This window comes from Halichoerus grypus, chromosome X (genome assembly GCF_964656455.1).
Source record: "Halichoerus grypus chromosome X, mHalGry1.hap1.1, whole genome shotgun sequence".
NCBI classification, from domain to species: Eukaryota; Metazoa; Chordata; class Mammalia; order Carnivora; family Phocidae; genus Halichoerus; species Halichoerus grypus.
The window spans coordinates 100,031,283-100,054,469 of record NC_135727.1 but is presented as its reverse complement, the minus strand read 5'-3'; the positions used below and the strand labels follow the sequence as shown (position 1 = coordinate 100,054,469).

Below are 23,187 nucleotides of genomic sequence, written 5' to 3'. Positions count from 1 at the left end.
GCTTGCATTTAACATTTGAGAAGATGAGAAAGGAAAGCATAAGATGGAAACATTTATGACCACAGGACATCTTCCTAAGTGTAGTCACCAAACAAACAGACTAGAAGGTGATGTGATGAGTCATTGACTAAGCAAATGTAAATATGACTTGATCTTTATGGTATAAAAATTAAAATGATTTACTTATCTGAACATTTCTCCTTGACTGTGAGTATCCATTTTGTAAGCATAAATCCCAGAGTTGTCCAATCATAAAAAGATAATTTTTAAAAATATATAGCAATTTCTAAAAATTATATAACTTGGATTAAAACATCCATGAAACCCAACACCTAGATCAAGATATTTCTAGTACCCCAGAAGGCTCCCTCACACACCTCTCCCTAAAGATAACACTATTCTCACATCTATCATAAGAGATCAAGTTTTTAAATTTCATATTTGGCTGTAACCATAAGCCAAAAGACTCAACTCTTTTCCTTTTTTAAACTCTTATTTCAGAAAACTTCAAGGTAGAAGTTCCAGAGCTGCTCATCCATCTCTTGGCTCTCCTTGAACCTACTCCTCTCTAAGCCTTTTCTACATACCTGAAGCTGTTTGAGGTCAAGAATTATGTTTAATCCTTTTAACTCCCTCCCCACAATACATCAAATACCTAAAAGTGAGGGCTTTCTTAAGCCTATGTATTGACCAAAACAGCAGTAGTTTTCTGTCTTAATGCTTGTTTCTGCTGTAATTCTTATCATCTACCATTTCCTTAAACTTTGTATGATGACATTTTGTTCTCAGTAATTTTATTTATCTACTTTCTTTTTTTAGGCTTCAAATCCACTATAATCTGGTCCCACAGGCTTATCTAACCTTATTTCCTTACATAGCTAAGATAATAGATATTTACAAAGTGCCTATTTTGTGTGAAGCTAAGGTGGTAAGAAAATAATGGTGCCTATAGACATCATCTCTGGGGATTTTGCAGTCAGGTTAAGACTGGGATAAATTTTTAATATAGTGTAACCCTAATTCCATTCCAGCTCACAGAGATTCTTTTTGCCCAAAGTCCCATGGTATTTACAACCAGGCATATTTATCGTGCAGTCCTGTATATCAGTCTATTTGTTGTTTGTATGAGTTTTTAGCAGTGGAAGCTAACTTGCAAAAAATTTCATAGAACCGTAATATAATCTACAGAATTATAGTGGTGGTTGACTACAGAAGTGGGAAGCTTGGAACCTCACCATCTGTGACCTTTCTTGTCAATCCCCCTTACTTCAAGTCAGTTCAAGTCACAGAAAACACTAGAACTTTATGAACATAATTAGACAACCACTGGAATATAACATCTATTGATGTCCAACTTCATAGCTCATCTTTACACATACACACACACACACACACACACACACACAATCTGTAGAATCCCTTCCACTAACAGACTGCTTAGGGTTCAAAATGCTCTTTTTAGTCCAGTTGTTCCTAATTCATAAGTATACTGCACTGGCCACTAACATACACTATCTATAAAAATGATGTTTGAAGAGAGAGCCATGGAATGTTAATAGTTCTGATTCTTTGTTTACATCACTTCAACATCACCATACTTCTTGCTACATTTTCAGTACTCAGTTGCATTTGTGGTTAATGATGGTTTTAATATATTCATAAATCATATTTAAAAATAAGCATACAGTGCTGTCACTGAAAACAGTATGGAGTAGGGAATTCCAAAAGCATGTTCTTCCACAAAAGCAGCAAATAAACTGGCAAAAACTGTCAGCATCAACTTCATCAGAGTTCTAGAAACTAATTACGATTTATAGCAACCAGGGAAGGAAAAAAGCCTTTAACAGCCTCGCCTTATCTCCTGCTTCCCCTCTCAGTGACATCTTGGAAGGCAACTGCCCACATTCTAGGTTTAAGTTCCTAGTACGAGAGGGAGGAAAATGGACCTTATTATCAAAGAACCGAGGTTGATTATGTAGTCCTATATTCTGGCTTCCTGAAGTACCAGCTGTAAGGCTTGCCTGTATTTTTTCTTACTGAGAACTCTCCCAAATTGGAGGCAACTACCTTGGGGGTGTTTTTCAAAAACACTTGAAAGTAAATGCATTAGCTGCTACCATCTGGATAAGGGATAACACCTGAGATAAACAACAGACAAACTGAAAAGCTTGGGAGGAAAGGCTGGGGAATAAAAAGAATAAGGACTTTGAAAAACTTCCGCATAGTCAGGAATCTAGAGGGCTAAACACACATAAAGAGCTCAGGGAATGCTCTAAAAAAAAAAAAGAAATCTGAGAGGCTCTAAACTCTCAACTTTGACCTTCACATTCTCCATAAGCAGAAAGCGAAGGTTATGGTAGAGTTGTATGTTGCCTGGCTGAAAGTTGAAGGTTTTCCCCAACACACAAGAGAGCCCATCTGCTAAAGATAGGATACTTTTGAGGAGAGGGGGCGCCAGGCGTCTAACGAACTCTGTCAGATCACTAGCTGACCACTACAGTAACACAAGCAAGACTACAGTGATCACATGTGACAAAGAACACAGACTTTACAAAATGAGTTAAAAACGTCATTAAACCAACCAATACCTAAAACAGGCAGCAAAACCAACCCTGAAGACAAAGGAAAATTGATTTTCCAGAGTTGCCATTCTATAATATTAATTCATAGCCCTATGCACTACTGAGAATAGTACCCAGCCCTGAACATCTAGAAGCCTGACCAGAGAACCTAGGAAACCAGAGCCTAGCCTACAGCCTTGCTTAGGAAGGAAACCAAGCCAGCAGTCCAAATGTTCTCAGCTAGTGGCATCCCCTGCCCCCATGCCAACCTCAGAGCTTGGGCAGTGGCCTCACCCAAAAATAGACCCTGACAGGAAGCCTCACCTACCCAAGGATGTTACCAGCAGACATGTCCAGAAACCCACAAGTCTCAACAAATTCAAAAAGATCAAAGTCATACCATGCATCTTTTCTGACCACAATGCTATGAAATAAGAAATCAACCACAAGAAAAAGTCTGGAAAGAGCACAAATACACGGAAATTAAATAATAGGCTACTGGACAATGAATGGGTCAACCAAGAAATCAAAGAAAAAAAATCAAAAAGTACATGGAAACAAATGAAAATGAAAATACAATGGTCCAAAATCTTTGGGGTGCAGCAAAAGTGATTCTAAGAGGGAAGTTTATAGCAATACAGGCCTACTTCAAGAAGGAAGAAAAATCTCTAATAAACGACCTAAACTTATACCTAAAGGAGCTAGAAAAAGAACAAAGCCCCAAGCCATCAGAAGGAAGGCAATAATAAGTATTAGAGCAAAGATAAATGACACAGAAACTAAAAAAACAATAGAATAGATCAACAAAACCAGGAGCTGGTTCTTCAAATACACAAAATCAGAAATTAAAAAGGAGAAATAACAAGCAGCACCAAAGAAACAGAAAAGATTGTAAGAGAATATCATGAAAAATTATATGCCAACAAATTGGACAACCTAGAAGAAACGGATAAATTCCTAGAAAAATATAAAACTGAATCAAGAAGAAATAGAAAATTTTAACAAACTAATTACCAGCAATGAAATTCAGTCAGTAATCAAAAATCCCAACAAACAAAAGTCCAGGGCCAGATGGCTTCACAGGTGAATTCTACCCAACATTTAAAGAGTTAATGTGTATTCCTCTCAAAATATTCCAAAAAGTAGAAGGGGAAAGAAAACTTCCAAATTCACTCTATCAGGCTAGTATTACCCTGATACCAAAGGCAGATAAAATACCACCAAAAAAAAAAAAAGAGAGAGAGAGAGAGAGAGAGAACCACAGGCCAATATCTCTGATGAACACCGATGCAAAAATCCTCAACAAAAAAGTCAGAAACAAAAACGGAGATGTAACAACTGACACCACAGTAATACAAAGGATTATAAGAGAATACAATGAAAAATTATATGCCAACAAAATGGACAACCTAGAAGAAATAGATAAAATTCTAGGATCATACAACCTTAAAAAACTGAATCAGGATGACATAAAAAATCTGAAGAGACTAATTACTAGTAATGAAACTGAATTGGTAATCAAAAATCTACCAAAAAATATGAATCCAGAATCGGATGACTTCACACGTGAATTCTACCAAACATCTAAAGAATGGTTATTATCTAGACTCCTCATAATATTCCAACAATAGCAGGGGAAGGAAAGCTTCCAACCAAATTCTACAGGGGCATCATTACCCTGAAAACAAAAGCAGACAAAGACACCACAAAAAAGAAAACTACAGGTCAATTATTCATGATGAACACAGATGCAAAAATTCTCAGCAAAATATTAGTAAACTGCATTCAACAATACATTATAAGGATCATTCACCACAGTCAAGTGGGATTTATTCCAGGGATGTAAGATGGTTGAATATTCACAAATCAATGAACACAATACACATTAACATTAACAAAGAATAACAATCATATAGTCATCTCAAAAGATGCAGAGAAAACACTTGACAGAATTCAACATCTGTTCATGATAAAAACTCTCAACAGAGTGAGTTTAGAGGAACATACCTCAACATAATAAAAGCCATATGTGAAAACCCACAGCTAACAGCATACACAATGGTGAAAAACTGAGATTTTTCCTGTAAGATCAGGAATAAGACAGACAAGGATGTCCACTCTTGCCACTTTTATTCCACATAGTCCTGGAAGTCCTAGCCACAGCAATCAAAGAAGAAAAAGAAATAAAAGCCATCTATATTGGAAAGGAAGAAGTTAAACTGTCACTATTTGCAGGTAACATGATACCATACACAGAAAACTCTAAAGACTCCACCCAAAAACTAAGAATAAACTAGTTCAGTAAAGTACAGAATACAAAATTAACACTGAGAAATCAATTGCATTTCTATATACTAATGACAAAGTTGCAGGAAGAGAAAGTGAGAAAATAATTCCATTTATAATTGCACCAAAAAGAATAAAATTCCTAGGGATATACTTAACCAAACAAGTCCAAGAATCTGTAGTCTAACGACTATAAAACACTGATGAAAGAAATTAAAGACAACACAAATAAATGGAAAGATATACCATACTCATGGATTGGAAGAATTAACATTGTTAAAATGTCCATACTACCTAAAGCAATCTATAGATCCAATGCAATCCCTATCAAAATACCAACAGCATTTTTCACAGAACTAGAACAAATAATACTAAAATTTTATGAAACCACAAAAGACCCCAAATAACCAAAGCAATCTTGAGCAAGAATAAACTTAGAGGTATCACAATCCCAGATTTCAAGATATACTACAAAGCTGTAGTAATCAAAACATGGTTCTAGCATAAAAATGGACACACAGATCAAGAGAACAGGACAGAGAAATAATCCCACACATATATAGCCAATTAATCTATGACAGAGGAGGCAAGAACATACAATGGGGAAAAGACAGTCTCTTCAATAAATGGTGCTGGGAAAACTGGACAGCTACATGGAAAAAGAATGAAACTGGACCACTTCATAACACCATACACAAAAATAAATTCAAAATGGATTAGCCACCTAAATGTGAGACCTGAAACCATAAAACTCTTAGAAGAGAACACAGACAGTAATTTCTTTGACATCAGCCATAGAAACATTTTTCTAGATATGTTTCTTAAGGCAAAGGAAGCAAAGAATTTCCTTCCACACAGCAAAGGAAACCATCAACAAAAGGGCAACCTACTGAATGGGAGAAGATATTCTCAAATGATATATCCAATAAGGGGTTAATACCCTAAATATATAAAGAACTTACACAATTCAACACCAAATTAAACAATTAATTAAAAAATGAGCAGAGGACCCGAAGAGACATTTTTCCAAAGACAACATATGGATGGCCAACAGACAAATGAAAAAAATGCTCAGCATTACTAGTGATCAGGGAAATGCGAATCAAAACCAAAATGAGATATCACCTCACACCTGTCAGATTGGCTAGAATCAAAAAGACAAGGATAAAGAGAAAGGAGGAACCCTCATGTACTCTTGGTAGTAATGTAAACTAGTACAGCCACTGTGGAAAACTGTATGGAGTTTCCTCAAAAAATTTAAAATAGAAATATCATAGGATCCAATCATTCCACTATTGGGTATTTACCCAAAGGAAATGAAAACACTAATTTGAAAAGATATCTGCACCCCTGTGATTACTGCTGCATTATTTACAATAGCCAAGATATGGAAGCAAGTGTTCACTGATAGTAAAAAACGAAGTGGTAGATATACACAATGGAATATTACTCAGCCATGAAAAGGGATGAGACCTTGCCATTTGCAACAACATAGATAAACCTAGAAGGTAATATGCTAAGTGAAATAAGTCAGACTGAGAAAGACAAATAACAGTATGATTTCACTTATAGTGGAATATAGGTGGAATATAGGTGGAATCTAAAAAACAAATGAATAGACAAATAGAAAGCAGAACTAGACCTATAAATACAGAGAGCAAACTGATGGTTGCCAGAGGGGAGGGGGGTAGGGAGATGGGCAACATGGATGAAGGGGAGAAGGTGATACAGGCTTCCAATTATGAAATGAGTAAGTCATAGAATAAAAGATACAGCATAGGGAATTTAGTCAGTGGTATTGTAATAGTGTTGTATGGTGACAGATGGTAGTTACACTTGTGGTGAGGAAAGCATAACGTATAGACTTGTTGAATCACTAGGCTGTACACCTGAAACTAATGTAACATTGTGTGGCAACTATACAAAAAAAAAAAAAGGAATGAAATTAGACTCCTATTTTATACCACCCAAAAAAATGAATTAGAAATGGATTAAAGACTTAAATATAAGCCCAGAAACCATAAGACTACTAGAAATAAACATAGGAAAAAGTTCCTTAACATGGGTCTTGGTAATGAATTTTTGTATAGAATACCTAGAGCATAATCAAAGCAAAAAATAAACAACTGAGACTACATCAAACTAAAAAGCTTCTGCAAAGCAATACTAAAAAATCAACAAAATGAGCAGAAAATGTGCAGAATGGGAAAAAAATATTTGCAAACCATATATATGATAAGGGGTTAATAATCAAAATATATAAATAACTCATACAACTTAATAAGCAAACAAAACAAAATGCAATCTAATTTAAAATTAGGAAAGGACCTACGTAGACATTTTTAGGCATTTTTCCAAAGAAGATATATGAATGACCAGCAGTTACGTGAAAAGGTGTTCATCATCACTAATCATTAGGAAAATGCAAATAAAATCCACAGCAAAATATCACCTCATGCCTGTTAGAACGGCTAGCATCACAAAGAGAAAAGTTAACAAAGATAACAGATGCTGGCAAGAAAGTGTACAGAAGGGAATCTTTGCTATTGGTGGGATATAAATTAGTACAATTGTGGAATATATTATGGAAGTTCCTCAAAAAATAAAAAATAAAACTACAATATGATTAGCAATCCCACTTCTGAGGATATATCTGAAGGAAATGAAAACACTATGTTGAAGAGATATTTGCCCCCAATGTTCATGGCATCATTATTTATAATAGCCAAGGTATGGAAAAATCCTAAATGTCCATTAATGGATGAATAGATAAAGAAGACTTGGTATATATACACCATGAAATATTATTCAGCCATAAAAAAGGGAAATCCTGCCATTTATGACAACAGGGATGGACTTTGAGGACATTATGCTAAGTTACCTAAGTCAGACAGAGAAAAACAAATACTGTATGATCTCACTTACATGGGGAATCCAAAAACAAACTCCTAAAAAAAGACATCAGATTTATGGTTGCCAGAGGTGGGGAGCCAGGGAAGTGGGGACTGTATAAAGCAGGTCAAAAGGTATAAACTTCCAGTTGTAAGATACAGAATTACTAGGGATGTAATGTACAACATGATGACTATTGCTAACACTGCTGTAGGAGATATAAGAAAGATGTTAAGAAGAGTAAATCCTGGGCGCCTGGGTGGCTCAGTTGTTAAGCGTCTGCCTTCGGCTCAGGTCATGATCCCAGGGTCCTGGGATCGAGTCCCACATCGGGCTCCCTGCTCGGCAGGAAGGCTGCTTCTCCCTCTCCCACTCCCCCTGCTTGTGTTCCTGCTCTTGCTATCTCTCTCTCTGTCAAATAAATAAATAAAATCTTAAAAAAAAAAAAAAAAAAAGAGTAAATCCTAAGTGTTCTCATCGCAAGGAAAAAATGTTTTTCTTTTTCTTTTTTTTGTATTTGTATTTATATGAGATGATGGATGTTAACTAAACTTGTAGTGGTATCATTTTATATATATATAATATATATCATTATATATTATATATATTACATGTATATATTATATACATTTTATATACATATATCATTATATATATATATATATATATAATCATTCTGTATACCTTAGACTTATACAATGCCATATGTGAATTATATCTAAGTAAAACTGGGGAAAAATCATACAGCGTTTATGCATTTGAAGCATACCCTTGTTCCCTCAGCCATTTCTATGACCAATCCTTGCCTTAGAGGATGTAAAATAAGATGTGGCAAGTAAGGGCCAGTCTTATTTATTGTAATGCCCGTGCCTCACATCAAGCTTCTGATTGCTGAGGCATCCACTTCAAAGACACCTATCTTGAATAAACACATTGCCAGCCACACTGATAAAGAGCCATGCCACCTACCCCTGAAGTTTCCTTTGTTTTAGAGATTTCTGGTTTACTTAGATAACTGTCCATTTGACACTTGTTTGTTCCTTCCCATATTTTAATTGCTGCTCTTATGTTTTAAATTCACAAGTAGGGAGGAGGCAAGCTAGCAGAAGAGTAAGGGACCTCACTTCATCTGGTCCCTTGAATTTAGCTAGATAACTATCAAACCATTCCAAATACCCATGAATTCATCCTGAGATGTAAGAAAAAATATCTGGAACTCTACAAGTAGATAAGTGACCACTTTTTGCAAGGTAGGAGGTTCGGAGAAGTGAATCTGAGGGGAGATATCAGAAGATAAATGGAGGGGGGAGGGAGCCTCTGTAACCAGCTACTGGAAAGGGATATAGCACCAGAGGGCAAAATCGGAACCCTTAGTAATCTGCTCCAGGGAGAGGCATCTCTGCCTGAAAGGAGCTCAGGGGATAAAATGGGCAGAATTCTAGGCGGGTCAGTGTGGTCTCAGAATCCCAGGAGTCACAGAACTAATGGGGGTGCCTGAGCCGCTAGAGTTCCCAAGCAATGGAGCAGGGGAACTGGTTATGGTCAGCGAGCCCAGAAGGGGGCTCTCAGCTCGGTTTGCCATAAACCAAGAGCCAGGCCTGATAAGTGACCGCCCTCTGGCTGGGCACCCTGCAGTGGACTAGAATGTGGGACCCTCCGCCATCCCCTGGGAGGCACGGGAGGGGTGAGCCCATGACCGGGTAACAGCTCTCAGGGCAGTGGCCCTGTAAAGGACAGTACGGGGTGACCCTCTGCCTTCCCCTGGGAGGATCGCTGTGGGCATGCACCACAGGAGTCTGCAGAGTTTGGCACACACAAAAGTGAAGACCGTTTATCCCAGAGAGTTCACTAAAGAGAGGGGACCGTGATCTTTCGGCTCTGGGGCTTGAGATTGGGCATGGCCATTTTTATTTTGATCCCCTAAAGAGGCGCAGAAAGCCTTCAGGGAACAAAAGCCACACAGAGGACCAGCTTACACGGAGCCTGGCCCCCTGGCAAGGGGCGGTGCAATCCCGCCCAGGCAAAGCCACCTGAGAAGCAGTGCAGCAGGCCCCTCCTTCAGAAGACCAACTGGAAGAACAGGTGCACAACTAGTTTAGGGATCCCCCAAGACTGTAAAACTCTGGTGCTAGGGGAATAGAACTTGAAGTTTTTTCCTCATGATTCATTTATCTTTCAGTCTAAAATTTTCCATTTCTCTTTTTTGCTTTTTTCCCCATTTCAACTAGTTTCTTATTTTATCAACTCTTATTTTTAAGTCACTTTTTAACTAAAACAGTTGACAATTTTATTTTCACATTTTACAATAGAAATGAAAATTGTTTTTTTTGTTTTTTTTGTTTTTGTTTTTGTTTTTTTTTTTGTCCCACTACTCCCCGGCAAAAACTATTCTCTTTGATAGGAAGGGGGAGCAAGTCTTCCTTGTCCTGCTGTGAGAAAACACCCAGAGTCACAGCACCATGATCTCCTGGTGAAGTAGAACAAGTAATATAAAATGAATATAAAGAGGTTCCTCTCTCTTCTTATCTGTCTGGTCAAGTCATTCCTGGCCGAGTGGGCACCATCATGGGATGGGCAGGAGGTCTCATCATTGGGGGCCCAGGCATCATTGGCATGTGGCCTCCCGTAGGTGGCCTCATTCCAGGAGCAGGTCCAACTGGCATCATCCCAGGAGGAGGAGGGCCCATCATTGGCATCATGGGAGGGCCCCCTTATATGGGGCGCTGGCATCATACCAGGGCGAGGAGGACCCAGGAGACTGGGAGGAGGTGGGATCATTGCCCCTGCAGGAGGAGGAGCAGAGAATGGAGTAGGAGGTATCTTTCCTTGTTGAAATGCAGCGGTTGTTTTGTCGATCAGGCTCTGAGCCTGCTCTTCCATCCATTTCTGATAGTAGTCTTTCACATTCTCTTTGTGTTTCCTACCACTGCAGTGTGTCTTTCTCACAGACGGAGAGTCATGGGTGAGGTACGTGTCACAGTAGTCACAATGAAACTTAGGCATGTTGCTCTGCAGGCCGTTGGCCACTCCGTCCCGTGCCGCCCGGAAATGACGCCTTAAGTCACTTTTTAACTTTGATTTTTTATATCTACATTTTATAGGTATATTCTTTATTTTTGGCCTCCTTTCACTATATTCAATTTTATTTTTGTATATATATAAGTTTTACTTTCTTTGCAATTTTGGGATTTAGTGTCTTCTAACACTGAGACCAAAATGCACTGAGGAACAAGTGGATCACCCTGTTTTGTCCACCCTGTGAGATTGTATTCCCCATTCCCCCCTCTTTACTTTGTCTTTTGTTTTTGTTTATTTTTCTGTTTTGGTTTCTGACCTCTTCACATTTGTCTCTTGTGTATTTTGCTTGGGCCATGGGTGATATTTTTGATTCTGCTCACTCGCTCATCCATTCTTCTTTGGACAAAATGACTAAAAGGCAGAATTAACAAAAAAGAAAGAACCAGAGGTTGCTCTCTGACACAGATCTAATCGATATGGATATAAGTAAGATGCGAGAGATGGAATTCAGGATAACAATTATAAAGTTCATAGCTGGGCTTGAAAAAAAGCATAAAAGACACTAAAGAATCTCTTTGTGCAGAAATGAGATCTAATCAGGCCAAAATTAAAAATCTCTGAGATGCAGTCTAAATTGGATGCTCTAACAGCTAGGGTAAATTAGGCAGAAGAGAGAGTAAGTGATCTACAAGACAGGTTGATGGAAAGGAAGGAAGCTGAGGAAAAGAGAGAAAAACAACTAACATCCAATAAGGAGAGGCTTTGAGAAATCAGTGATGCCATAAAATGATCCAACATCAGAATTATTGGGGTGTCTGAGGGTGAAGAGAGGGCCAGAAAGTATATTTGAGCAAATCATAGCTGAGCACTTCCCTAATCTGGGGAAGGAAACAGGCATTCAAGTCCAAGAAGTAGAGAGGACCCCTCCCAAAATCAATAAAAATAGATCAACACCCCGACATATAATAGTGAAGCTTGCAAATTTCAGAGATAAAGAGAAAATCCTGAAAGCAGCTCAAGACAAGAGTCTCTTAACCTACAGAGGGAGGAACATCAGACTAACATCAGACCTAACCACAGAGACTTGGCAGGCCAGAAAGGGTTGGCATTATATATTCAGGGTACTAAATGAGAAGAACATGCAGCCTAGAATAATTTATCCAGCAAGGCTGTCATTCAGAATGGAAAGAGAGATAAAGAGCCTCCAGGATAGACAGAAACTGAAAGAATATGTGACCACCAAGCCAGCCTTGCAAGAAGTATTAAGGGGGATCCTGTAAGCAAAGACAGAGCCCAAGAGTAACATTGATCAGAAAGAAACAGAGACAATCTACAGAAACAAGGACTTTATAGGCAATACAATGGCACTAAATTTATATTTTTAGTTACTCCGAATGTAAATGGGCTAAATGCTCCAATCAAAAGACACAGGGTGTCAGATTGGATAAAAAGCAAGACCCATCCATATGCTGTCTACAAGAGACTCATTTTAGACCCAAAGACACATCCAGACTGAAAGTGAGGGGGTGGAGAACCATTTACCACACTAATGGACATGAAAAGAAAACAAGGGATACAAGGGTGGTTCAACATTCACAAATCAATCAATGTGATACATACATCATTAAAAGAAGAGACAAGAACCATATGATCCTCTCGATTGATGCAGAAAGCATCTGACAAAATACAGCAGCCTTTCTTGATTAAAACTCTTCATCATGTAGGGAGAGAGGGAACATAGCTCAATATCATAAAAGCCATCTATGTAAAGCCCACATTGAATATCATTCTCATTGGAGAAAAACTGAGAGCTTTTCCCCTAAGGTCAGGAACACACAGGGATGCCCACTTTCACCACTGTGGTTCAACACAGTACGAGAAGTCCTAGCCTCAGCAATCAGACAACAAAAAGAAATAAAAGGCATTCAAATTGGCAAAGAAGTCAAACTCTTCACAGATGACATGATACTTTAAGTGGAAAACCCAAAAGACTCCACTCCAAAATTGCTAGAACTCATACAGGAATTCAGCAACATGGCAGGATACAAAATCAATGCACAGAAATCCGTGGCATCTCTATACTCTAACAAGACTGAAGAAAGGGAAATTAAGGAATTGCACCAAAAAACATAACTAGGAATAAACCTAACCAAAGAGGCAAAGAACCTATACTCAGAAAACAATAGAACACTCATGAAAGAAATTGAGGAAGACACAAAGAGATGGAAAAACATTCCATGCTCCTGGATTGGAAGAATAAATATGTTAAAATGTCTATGCTACCCAGAGCAATCTACACATTCAGTGCTATTCCTATCAAAATACCATTGACATTTTTCACAGAGCTGGAACAAACAATCCTAAAATTTTTGTGGAATCAGAAAAGACCCCAAATAGCCAGAGTAATGTTGAAAAAGAAAACCAAAGCTGGTGGCATTACAATGCCAGACTTCAACTTATATTACAAAGCTGTGATTATCAAGACAGCATGGTACTGGCGCAAAACCAGACACATAGATTGATGGAACAGAGTAGAGAGCCCAGAAATGGACCCTCAACTCTATGATAAACTAATCTTCAACAAAGCAGGAAAGAATATCCAATGGAAAAAAGACAGTCTCTTCAATAAATGGTGCTGGGAATATTGGACAGCCACATGCAGAAGAATGAAACTGGACCACTTTCTTACACCTTACACAAAGATAAACCCAAGATGGATGAAACACCTAAATGTGAGACAGGAATCCATCAAAATCCTAGAGGAGAACATAGGCAGTAACCTCTTTGCCATCGCCCACAGTAACTTCTTTCAAGATACATCTCCAAAAGCTAGTGAAACAAAAGCAAAAATGAACTATTGGGACTTCATCAAGATAAAAAGCTCTGCACAGCAAAGGAAACAGTCAACAAAACTAAAAGGCAACCTACAGAATGGGAGAAGTTATTTGCAAATGACATATCAGATAAAGGGCTGGTATCCAAGATCTATAAAGAACTTATCAAACTCAACACCCAAAAAACAAAGAATCCAGTCATGAAATGGGCAGAAGACATGAATAGACATTTCTCCAATGAAGACGTACAAATGGCCAGCAGACACATGAAAAAATGCTCCACATTACTTGCCATCAGGGAAATACAAATCAAAACCACAATGTGATACCACCTCACACCAGTTAGAATGGCCAAAAATAACAACACAGGGAACAACAAATGTTGGCAAGTTTGTGGAGAAAGGGGAACCCTCTTACACTACTGGTGGGAATGCAAGCTGGTACAGCCACTCTGGAAAACAGTATGGAGGTGCCTCAAGAAGTTAAAAATAGAGCTACCCTACAACCCAGCAATAGCACTACTGGGTATTTACCACAAAGATACAGATGTAGTGAAATGAAAGGGCACCTGCACCCCGATGTTCACAGCAGCAATGTCCACAATAGCCAAACTGTGGAAAGAGCCAAGATGTCCTTCGACAGTTGAATGGATAAACATGTGGTTTAGGCAGCAGCTCTTTCTGCCCACGGGTCCTGTCCCCGTGCTTTAATAAACCACCATTTTGCACTAAAGATGTCTCAAGAATTCTTTCTTAGTCATTGGCTCCGGACTCCATCCCAGTGAACCTCGCCTATATCCCAAAACCCCATCATATGGTGCCCAAACATGGGGCTTTGAGTCTTACATCTGGACTCTGAGCTTCGGTGGAAAATTGTGTCTCAGGCACCTCCCTTCACTGTCAAGGAGCAAGAAGAGCACCTCCTGGACCTAACACCACCTACTCTAGATTTCCCCACCAGTGTCTCAGTGTCAAGACTTCTTCACTCCATAACTTCCAGCTAACAGATGATCCTTTCTACTCAAGGAGGTTCATCGATGTTGACCGTGTTGGATTCAGCTGCCTCCCCCTTTTGTAACTCCCCTATACATTCCCCAACTGACCAGTATTGACCCATAGGTAGAGACATCTCTATGCCCCTGTTCAGCAGGAAGACATTACGGAAGATGAGACCTTCCACCTTCAACAAGCTTAAAGATTTAAGGGTCAAATTGTTCAGGGGGCAATCATGAGGGAACAGAAGGCAAGCTGAGGACAAAGCAGAAGCTGACACCCCACAACCCACCCCCCCCCCATGGGATATATATGTGACATTCCTCAGGTACTTCTGGCTGCCCTAAAGGAAAAACTAACTTATGGAGTCTCCCTCAGTTTACAAGTCTTAGCAATCTACAAGAACAAAGCATTCGATACTATCCTGAATAACCTAGCTTCCAGAAGGAAATGTAGATACGATAAAAGACGTTATAACCTGCAGCCCATCGACAGATACTTGAAGTGGGCAGAGTGTAATGTTCCTCCAGGAAGTTCCCAACTATCTTCATGTTAATGCCTTACTACAGGGGTAAACAACCTTAACTTGACAATGGCAAGGCTCCAGTATCCTGTTATCCTGTGAGTCTTCTTTAGCATATGAAAGTTCTTTTGGAAACCCCCCTTTTTCCTTACCTCCCCCAACCCCATAGTATATAACCAGCCACCGCTCACAACCCCAGGGCAGCAACTCTTTCTGCCCACGGGTCCTGTCCCCGTGCTTTAATAAACCACCATTTTGCACCAAAAAAAAAAAAAAAGATGTGGTTTATATCTACAATGGAATATTATTCAGCCATCAGAAAGGATCAATACCTACCATTTACACACCAGTGTGGATGGAACTGGAGGGGATTATGCTAAGTGAAATAAGTGAATCAGAGAAAGACAATTATATGGTTTCTCTCATATGTGGAACATAAAGAATAATGCAGAGGACAATAGGGGAAGGGAGGGAAAACTGGGAAGAAATCAGGGAGACAAACCATGAGAGACTCTTAACTCTGGGAAACAAACTGAGGGTTGCTGAAGGGGAGGTGGGTGGGGGGATGGGGCAACTGGGTGATGGACATTAAGGAGGGCACTTGATGTGACAAGCACTGGGTGTTATCCGCAACTGATGAATTATTGAACAGTTATCTGAAACTATGTTTCATTGAAAATGATGTACCTATATGTTGGCTAATTGAATTTAATAAATAAATAAATAAAAAATAAATTCACCACTAGTAAACCTGCAAAACTCTAGGCACCTCACCCTAAGCCCTAATAAAAGCAGAACCCCAGATCTTTGTATGTGCATCCTCTCACACTCTCATGCTCTCTCTCTCTCTCTCTACTGCAACCCCACTGTGTGGTCCCAGGCATACCATGTATTCTCCAGGATTTGTGAGTAATAAATTGTGTTGTTTTTCCAAGTTCCCTGATGCCTGTTGCCTAGGTAGGCCTTATAAGAAGAACCATAAGGGCTGGTCTAGCTACAATATTGGCTCTGAAAAGCGAAATGTCTGTGATGGTTCATCTCAGGCCCAGGTGAGTGCCCCCAGGCACTTCATAACATCACTACTGGTAGGCTGAGACTGGCACAAAACAATTGGGGTAGTTGGTAGGATTGCATGATTGCTGTTGCAATTAACTGAAGGGAATGCACATGAGCTACAACTGGCTTACTGACTGACTAACCCAGGTGGGTAACACCACCTGCGAAAGGAGCACTGTCTATTACAGGTCTGTCACACTGCTCTGTGCTTTCACATACTGCCTCTGCCGTGTGTTGCCTGTGGTATCCATCCTAAAATGTCACTGCTGCTATAATAATTCAACAATCTCCCCAGAGCAGCATGATCAAGGCCATATGGTCTACTGAGACAATTAGACCACTAATTATAAATGCCTTAATTGACTATTAATGTGCCTGAGGGTCCTTCATGCCTCGAGGCCAAGCGGAGCTAAGGAGGATGGACTGAATCTCAAGGCTATTGTCACTGTCCCAGGAAAGGCTCTTGGCTAAAGGCACAGTGTAAGGATGTTTCCATAGGTAAGGAGGGTGGGAGACTCCCACCAGAGACCTCTGTGTCAGTGGGTTGTGCCTGGACTGTAAGTCTTAACCCAAAAGTCATAACCTTGCAACAGGAAACCAATGGCACTGTGAAAGGGGAAATACAAATACAACAGAGGCCTCATGTCTGTGTCATCACTTCGCTCGTTGCTGTCACTTTTTATCCCCTGACCTGATAGGATATCATGGGTCCAATTCCTGGGGCAATGTTGCTAAAAGAAATTAATGGACAAATGTAAGTGTCCTGAACATCTATTGCCAGCACCCCCTAAGAACCTCGAGGAGGTGCACTAGCTCCTTGATAAATGGAGAGCCCCCTGGAAGATTCCTGGGCATTGCTCAGTGCTGCAGCATACCAACATGCCAAGGCTCTGGCATTACACTCCGGAGGCCCAGGGGCTTTTCCCACAGACCCTGTAGATACTGCACTAGTGTAGGCAGACCCCAATCCTGGGGATGTCAATTAGGATAACCTGGGAAAGGAATGTGGCCACCTATGAAGAAGGCTTCACAGGGTATCAACCACAATTTTTTTTCTGGTAACAACATGTAAGATTAAGGTGGCAGGAGAAAATCATAAAGTAGAAACTGCGATCAGAAAGTGTATCCGGAAAAAAAAAAAAAAAGTGTATCTGAAAAATTCAAACCTTTCGTGCAGCAGGAAGGAGAGAAGGGCGCTTATAGACCATTTTGTGTCTTCGGGACAGGCTCTGAATTGTTACTCATGGTTGCCAACATGCATTAACCTGGCCAGTATCCCTAAAGATCTAAAATCCACAATCTTGTAAAAGATCCATCTGGGCTATAGGCTTATTTCCTCTGAGACACTACAGATCCTGAGGCCCCTCAGCTTTCCCCTGAATGGGGCAGAACCAAGAAATGTGCTTCACAAGGCATCCCTGCCACCAAGGGAAAAGCTGACAGGGTTATGGGGGCCTCTTGTGAGGAGAAGGAGGGAAAAGGAAGGCAAAGGCCTCTAGAGCCAGCAGTATTTGTATGAGGGCTCTCCCTTTCCTCATTTGGATTATTTACTGCCTGGCATCATGCCCATCCTTCTATCATAGCAATCACTGCTAAGGCTCACAGTGAATGGAAAACATTAGATGAGGCTCATCTCTTGTTGTACAAAATTGGCACAGTCCAATGGGTTTATCATATCCATGATCATCATGACCCCCTCCTTCATTTCCCACCTTCATTTCTCACCATGAAGAGGCCTCATTTGACACGGAGTCCAGAGAATTCTTTTTACAGTGCACTCCCCCTAATTACAGGATGGCACTACTATATTTTATTGGAACTGCTGAAACCATCCCAAAGGCCCTGAGGGCACTGACATCATTGATAGACCTAAAGGAGATCCTCACCCAGATTCTTCAGACTCATGCCCCTCTGCTCCCACTGCCCCAGAAAGGTCTCACTCAAACAAATTTCCCTCAATAGAAAGGGTTCCCCACTCCTTCCCCAATGAACTCTGATCTAATTTTGCCCCTTATGGGAATACACAGGCAAGTTTCTGCTGGAAGTTATAAAATCTCTTGGTTCCTGACACCTAATCTCTAGACAGCCAGTTTCTAAACTTCAGGCCCCAAAACTAGCACTTTCCCAACTACAGCCTTCTTCGGCCATCCATCTTCTTGCCACATGGCTGCCCTTTAACCCCTCTGGCCCCAACCCAGTCTCCACTATTCCCTCTGCCCCTTTCCCTAACCTCAAGGACTGGCAGCCATTTAAGCCCTACCCTTGAAAATTGGTGACTCCCTAGAGCTTGTCCCATCTCCCGAGGACAACTGCCCCTATACCACCCTGAGGGTCCATTGGGACAATAAAAACACACAGTCCTTTGTGGCCGTATTAGACACCAGGGCCCAAGTCACTGTCATTACATGTGACCGAAGTTGCTGCCAGTCCAGGCAATTTCTCTAAATTTCCAAAAGGGGAGCCCTTCTACCTATAGGGCATTGCCAGTAAAATAATCAAACATGTACAAATCCATTCAGATGTAACTATTGGGGCCATTCCCCTCAAAAGCCTTCCACTGGTTGTGGCCCCTCTGGCTCTTTTTTTCCCTATTATAGGCATGGATGTACTGACACAATGTCATGCCACATGGAAAAAGCCCAGGTTCTTGGCATTCCTGGTGGGACTTGCCAAATGGTCACTGGTGACTTTCCCTCCCAGTCAAGATGGTCGACACTCCCAAATACCAACTTAAACAGGGCACTGAAGACCTACGTTCTGTCATTAAAGATATTCTTGAGACAAGAGTCATTAAGCCCACAATCCCCCCTTTTAATAACCCCATCTGGACAGTACTTAAACCAGCCACTAATGAATGGCACCTCACCACTGACTAGCAGAAACTCACTGCTCAGGTGCCCCACTTAAGGCTCTAATTCCACATATTACAGAACTGATTGAGGACATACAATGGGCCAAGGAGGCACTGACCTAGCTAATATGTTCTATTCTGTTCTTACCGTGGAGGAATCCCAGGCCCAATTTGCTTTCACTTTGGAAGGGACTCAGTTTACATTTATGAGATTCCCAATGGCATATTTAAACAGTCCTGCAATTGCACAGAACCTCTACCACTGGGATTTAAATACCTTATAATTGGAAAGGTGCCAATTTTGGCATTATATTGTTGACATTATGCTGAGGGGTCCCTCTGAAGAAAAAGTATGGGCAGATTTGCACACCCTCACACACTACTTAAATGAAGGCAACTGGGCAATTGCCCCTCACAAGATCCAATGCCCAGCCTCATCTGTCAAGTTTCTGAGCATCATCTGGTCCCCTAAAGGCCAAGAAATTCCCAAACATCAGTTAGTCACCATTAAGCCACCTACTACACTCAGGCACAACACATACTAGGTTTTCTCATGTTCTGGAGGCAACACATCCCTCACCTCTCACTAATTCTTCACCCTATATATGCAACCACACCAAGTCTGCCACCTACCATTGGGGTGAGGCCCAACAGTATGCTTTGGAAGTTGCCCAGCAGGCAGTCCAACAAGACTTACCTTAGTTCCCTCTGGCTCCAAATTTGAAGTCAAGGCCTTGGCCTCCTTGAGTCTCTGAACCAAACATGGGTCTACCTGGCTTCCTATGGGGTTTTGGACTAAGTGCTTACCCCTAGTGACAGCCCAATATACTCCCCTTGAGTGCCAGCTTTTGGCATCCTATTGGGCTCTTTTAGAAGCTGAGGCCCCAACTAGCCCCCACCCAGTACTACTCTGCCCACAAGCTCCTATAATGCCCGGGTTAGAGATGTATCCCAATAGAAGGCCAGCACAGCCACTGATGCCTCCTTGGTAAAACAGAAATGGTACCTTCAGGAAAAGGCTAAACTAAACAAACGTCAAAGGCCTTTCCAAATTACAGGACGATGTGGCTTCCCCCACGCTGAGCCACTTACTTGAGATCCTTGAGGAAGTAATAGTGGCACCCCTGCTTCCTCCTCCTCTGACTACTTGGGAACTTTCTTGGGACTAAATGAGATGGACAAGGAGTTGGTATTCTTCATGGATGGCAGGACCACCACTCTATACAACGCAGCTCACCAGAGAGCCACAGCATTCCACCTGGCCTCAGGCACCTCTCTAGTCAAGGAGGGCACTCCTAGCTCAGGCCTTTTACAGATCCACATTATCAAAGATTTCTGGACTGTTCCTAATGGTCTTATGGTTTGGTCTGGTCAATGGCTAAGGGACAATTTTCTCATACAAGCCCAACTGGGGTGCTCAGATATAAAAGGAATTAGCAGAGTCTCCAATTCCTATCATTGTTATTCACATTTCTGCACAACTAACCACTCTACACCAAAAGCCATTTTCAACAATATCACAGACTCCCTCAGTCGGTTAAGTGGCCAGCTCTTGGTTTTGGCTCACGTCATGATCTCATGGTCCTGGGATCAAGCCCTAGGTCAGGCACCATGATCACTGCAAAGTCTGCTTCAGGATTCTCTCCCTCTGCCCCTCCCCCAGCTTGCTTGTGCTCTCTCTAAAATAATCTTTTTTTTTTTTTAAGATTTTATTTATTTGTCAGAGAGAGAGAGTACAACAGGGGGAGCGGCAGGCAGAAGGAGAAGCAGGTTCCCCACTGAGCAGGGAGCCTGATATGGGACTCAATTCCAGGACCCCGGGATCATGACCTGGGCCGAAGGCAGACGCTTAACTGACTGAGCTACCCAGGTGTCCCTAAAATAATCTTTTTAAAAAATTATTTTTTTTTTTTTTTTTTTTAAAGATTTTATTTATTTATTTGACAGAGAGAGACACAGTGAGAGAGGGAACACAAGCAGGGGGAGTGGGAGAGAGAGAAGCAGGCTTCCCGCCGAGCAGGGAGCCCGATGCGGGGCTCGATCCCAGGACCCTGGGATCATGACCTGGGCCGAAGGCAGACGCTTAACTGACTGAGCTACCCAGGTGTCCCTAAAATAATCTTTTTAAAAAATTAAAAAAACACACAACAATATCATAGACTCCCTCACTAAATCCTCCACAATCTGCCCAGTACAGATAACTCAGGGTACTGACCTTTGCCAACAGCTCACAAAATGGGCCCACATAACCTTGGATCATGGGGAATTCATGCTTTAATAACTTGGGCTCAAGTGAGAGGACTCCTCCTCTCCTCAGCAGCAGCTAAGGTTGTGATAGATAAGTGCATTCTCTGCTCCCAAACCAAACAATGGAGGCTATCTATATGGGGACATGGCCCCTTGAAGAGACAAACTATACCCCCTCTGGAAGATTGATTTCATCTACCCCCTGCCCCCTTCTGCTGAGGCTTCCAGATATGTCATCACAATCATCAATACTTACACGGGACTCCTCTTGTGACCCCCACCTGGAATTCCTTCCTCCTTACTAAAATTTATTCTTGTTCCCTTCTGATTGCCAGACATATTGCTCTGACCAGGGTACCCACTTTACCTCCTAGGAGGCTTAACAATGGGCTCTCCAAATAAGATTTTTGCAACTTCCATCTAGGTTACCACCCTCAGGTGGCCAGGCTCATTAAGCATCCTAACAGCCTTCTTAAAGAGACACTACTTAAATTACTTTCAAGCAAGTAGTCCCCTAAATGGATCAAACTCTTGCCCCAGCCCCTCATCTTGCTTAATTCTGACCCCTGGGGCCTTCATACCTCACATACCAATTACTATACACCCTCCAAAATTCCACATTTGGTCATCTCTGGCAATCCTCAAGCTTTTGCACTCCAAGACAATGTGCTTTTTATTTTGTCCTCTGACTCTACTGCCCCTTCTACTATGATTTTTCAATCATCTCACCATCTGCTTCATGCTGGCAACCTGACTGAGGGCATATAGTCCAATAAGATTCCCTCATCACTGAATGTCCCCCAGGACAAAAGCCCACCAAGTTAGTGCAAAATCATTTCTTTGGAAACCCTGACAACAGTGAGCACTTTCCAAAAGGAGCCACCTCCAGGCTGGCCACCTTCACTGAATATAGTGTTTATAAGGACTGGCTAATGAAACTCAATTCCCTTACTAATTTATAAGTAGTATAAATGGTCACCCTGCAACTAACCAGTGACAAGAGTTTAGGTGTCTGAAAGAGGGAAAGAAACTCTCCGGTTGGTAGACATGAGCCATACTTGGAGATGAGTATGGAGGGAAAGCTGCAAGTCATGGCCTTATCCCACACTAGACAAGGTAACCCAGTACTTTCTCACCAAGAACAACCACACTCAGCCATTAACCAATATACAAATAGCTCATGCAGAAGGAACCCGACCCAACCTCACGTTCTATATGGCTATGGCTATTCTTACTGCTTTGTATGGCTGGGTGATAGGGTTACTTGGTAGACCCCTCAGGCCTAACCACCACAGACAGATAGAATGCTGGAACAATTCCACTCCAGCCCACAACTGCACCACAAGAAAACTAGGCCTCTAGTTTAGAGTGAACTTAGCAGAACATGCAGTGTGGATGAATATTTTCTGGGAACAATGGGCTAAACGTACTGCCCTGATGGAATAGGAGGATGACCCACTGGAATATTATTTTGCAGAATTTGCCAGGTGATTGCTGACTGACCCTACCCTATACCAAGAGGCCTCTCAGACCCACTAGGATATTTCTTGCTGACTGCAAGGCAGCACTGTATCATATTTTCCCATTATGGCAAGCCAAAATGTGCCCTCAGAACCAGACAGCTCTCCTGCCTACAAATACTGCAAATTGTTAATATCCTCACCATTAATTCTGATGCCTCAGCATCACATGGTGGATTGCAGTGTAAACACCTGATAGTTTTTTTTTATTGTAACCCAAGTGCCTGACATTGAGCTTTTGATTGCTGAAGAGGCCACAAACACATTGCCAGCTACATCACTAGAGAACCAGGCTGCCCCACCCCTAAAGTTTCCTTTGTTTTAGAGATCTCTGGTTGATTTAGATAACTCACCATTTGACTCCTTGTTTTTCTCTTCCCACATTTTAGTTCCCACTCTTATGTTTT

The 23,187-nt window shown here is 41.2% G+C and overlaps 1 pseudogene; it reads right to left on the bottom strand.

Moving 5' to 3' along the window:
- Positions 1-10,261: 10,261 nt before the first annotated feature.
- On the bottom strand, positions 10,262-10,792 carry LOC118552557 (U1 small nuclear ribonucleoprotein C pseudogene; annotated as a pseudogene).
- Between the last annotated feature and the right edge of the window lie 12,395 nt (positions 10,793-23,187).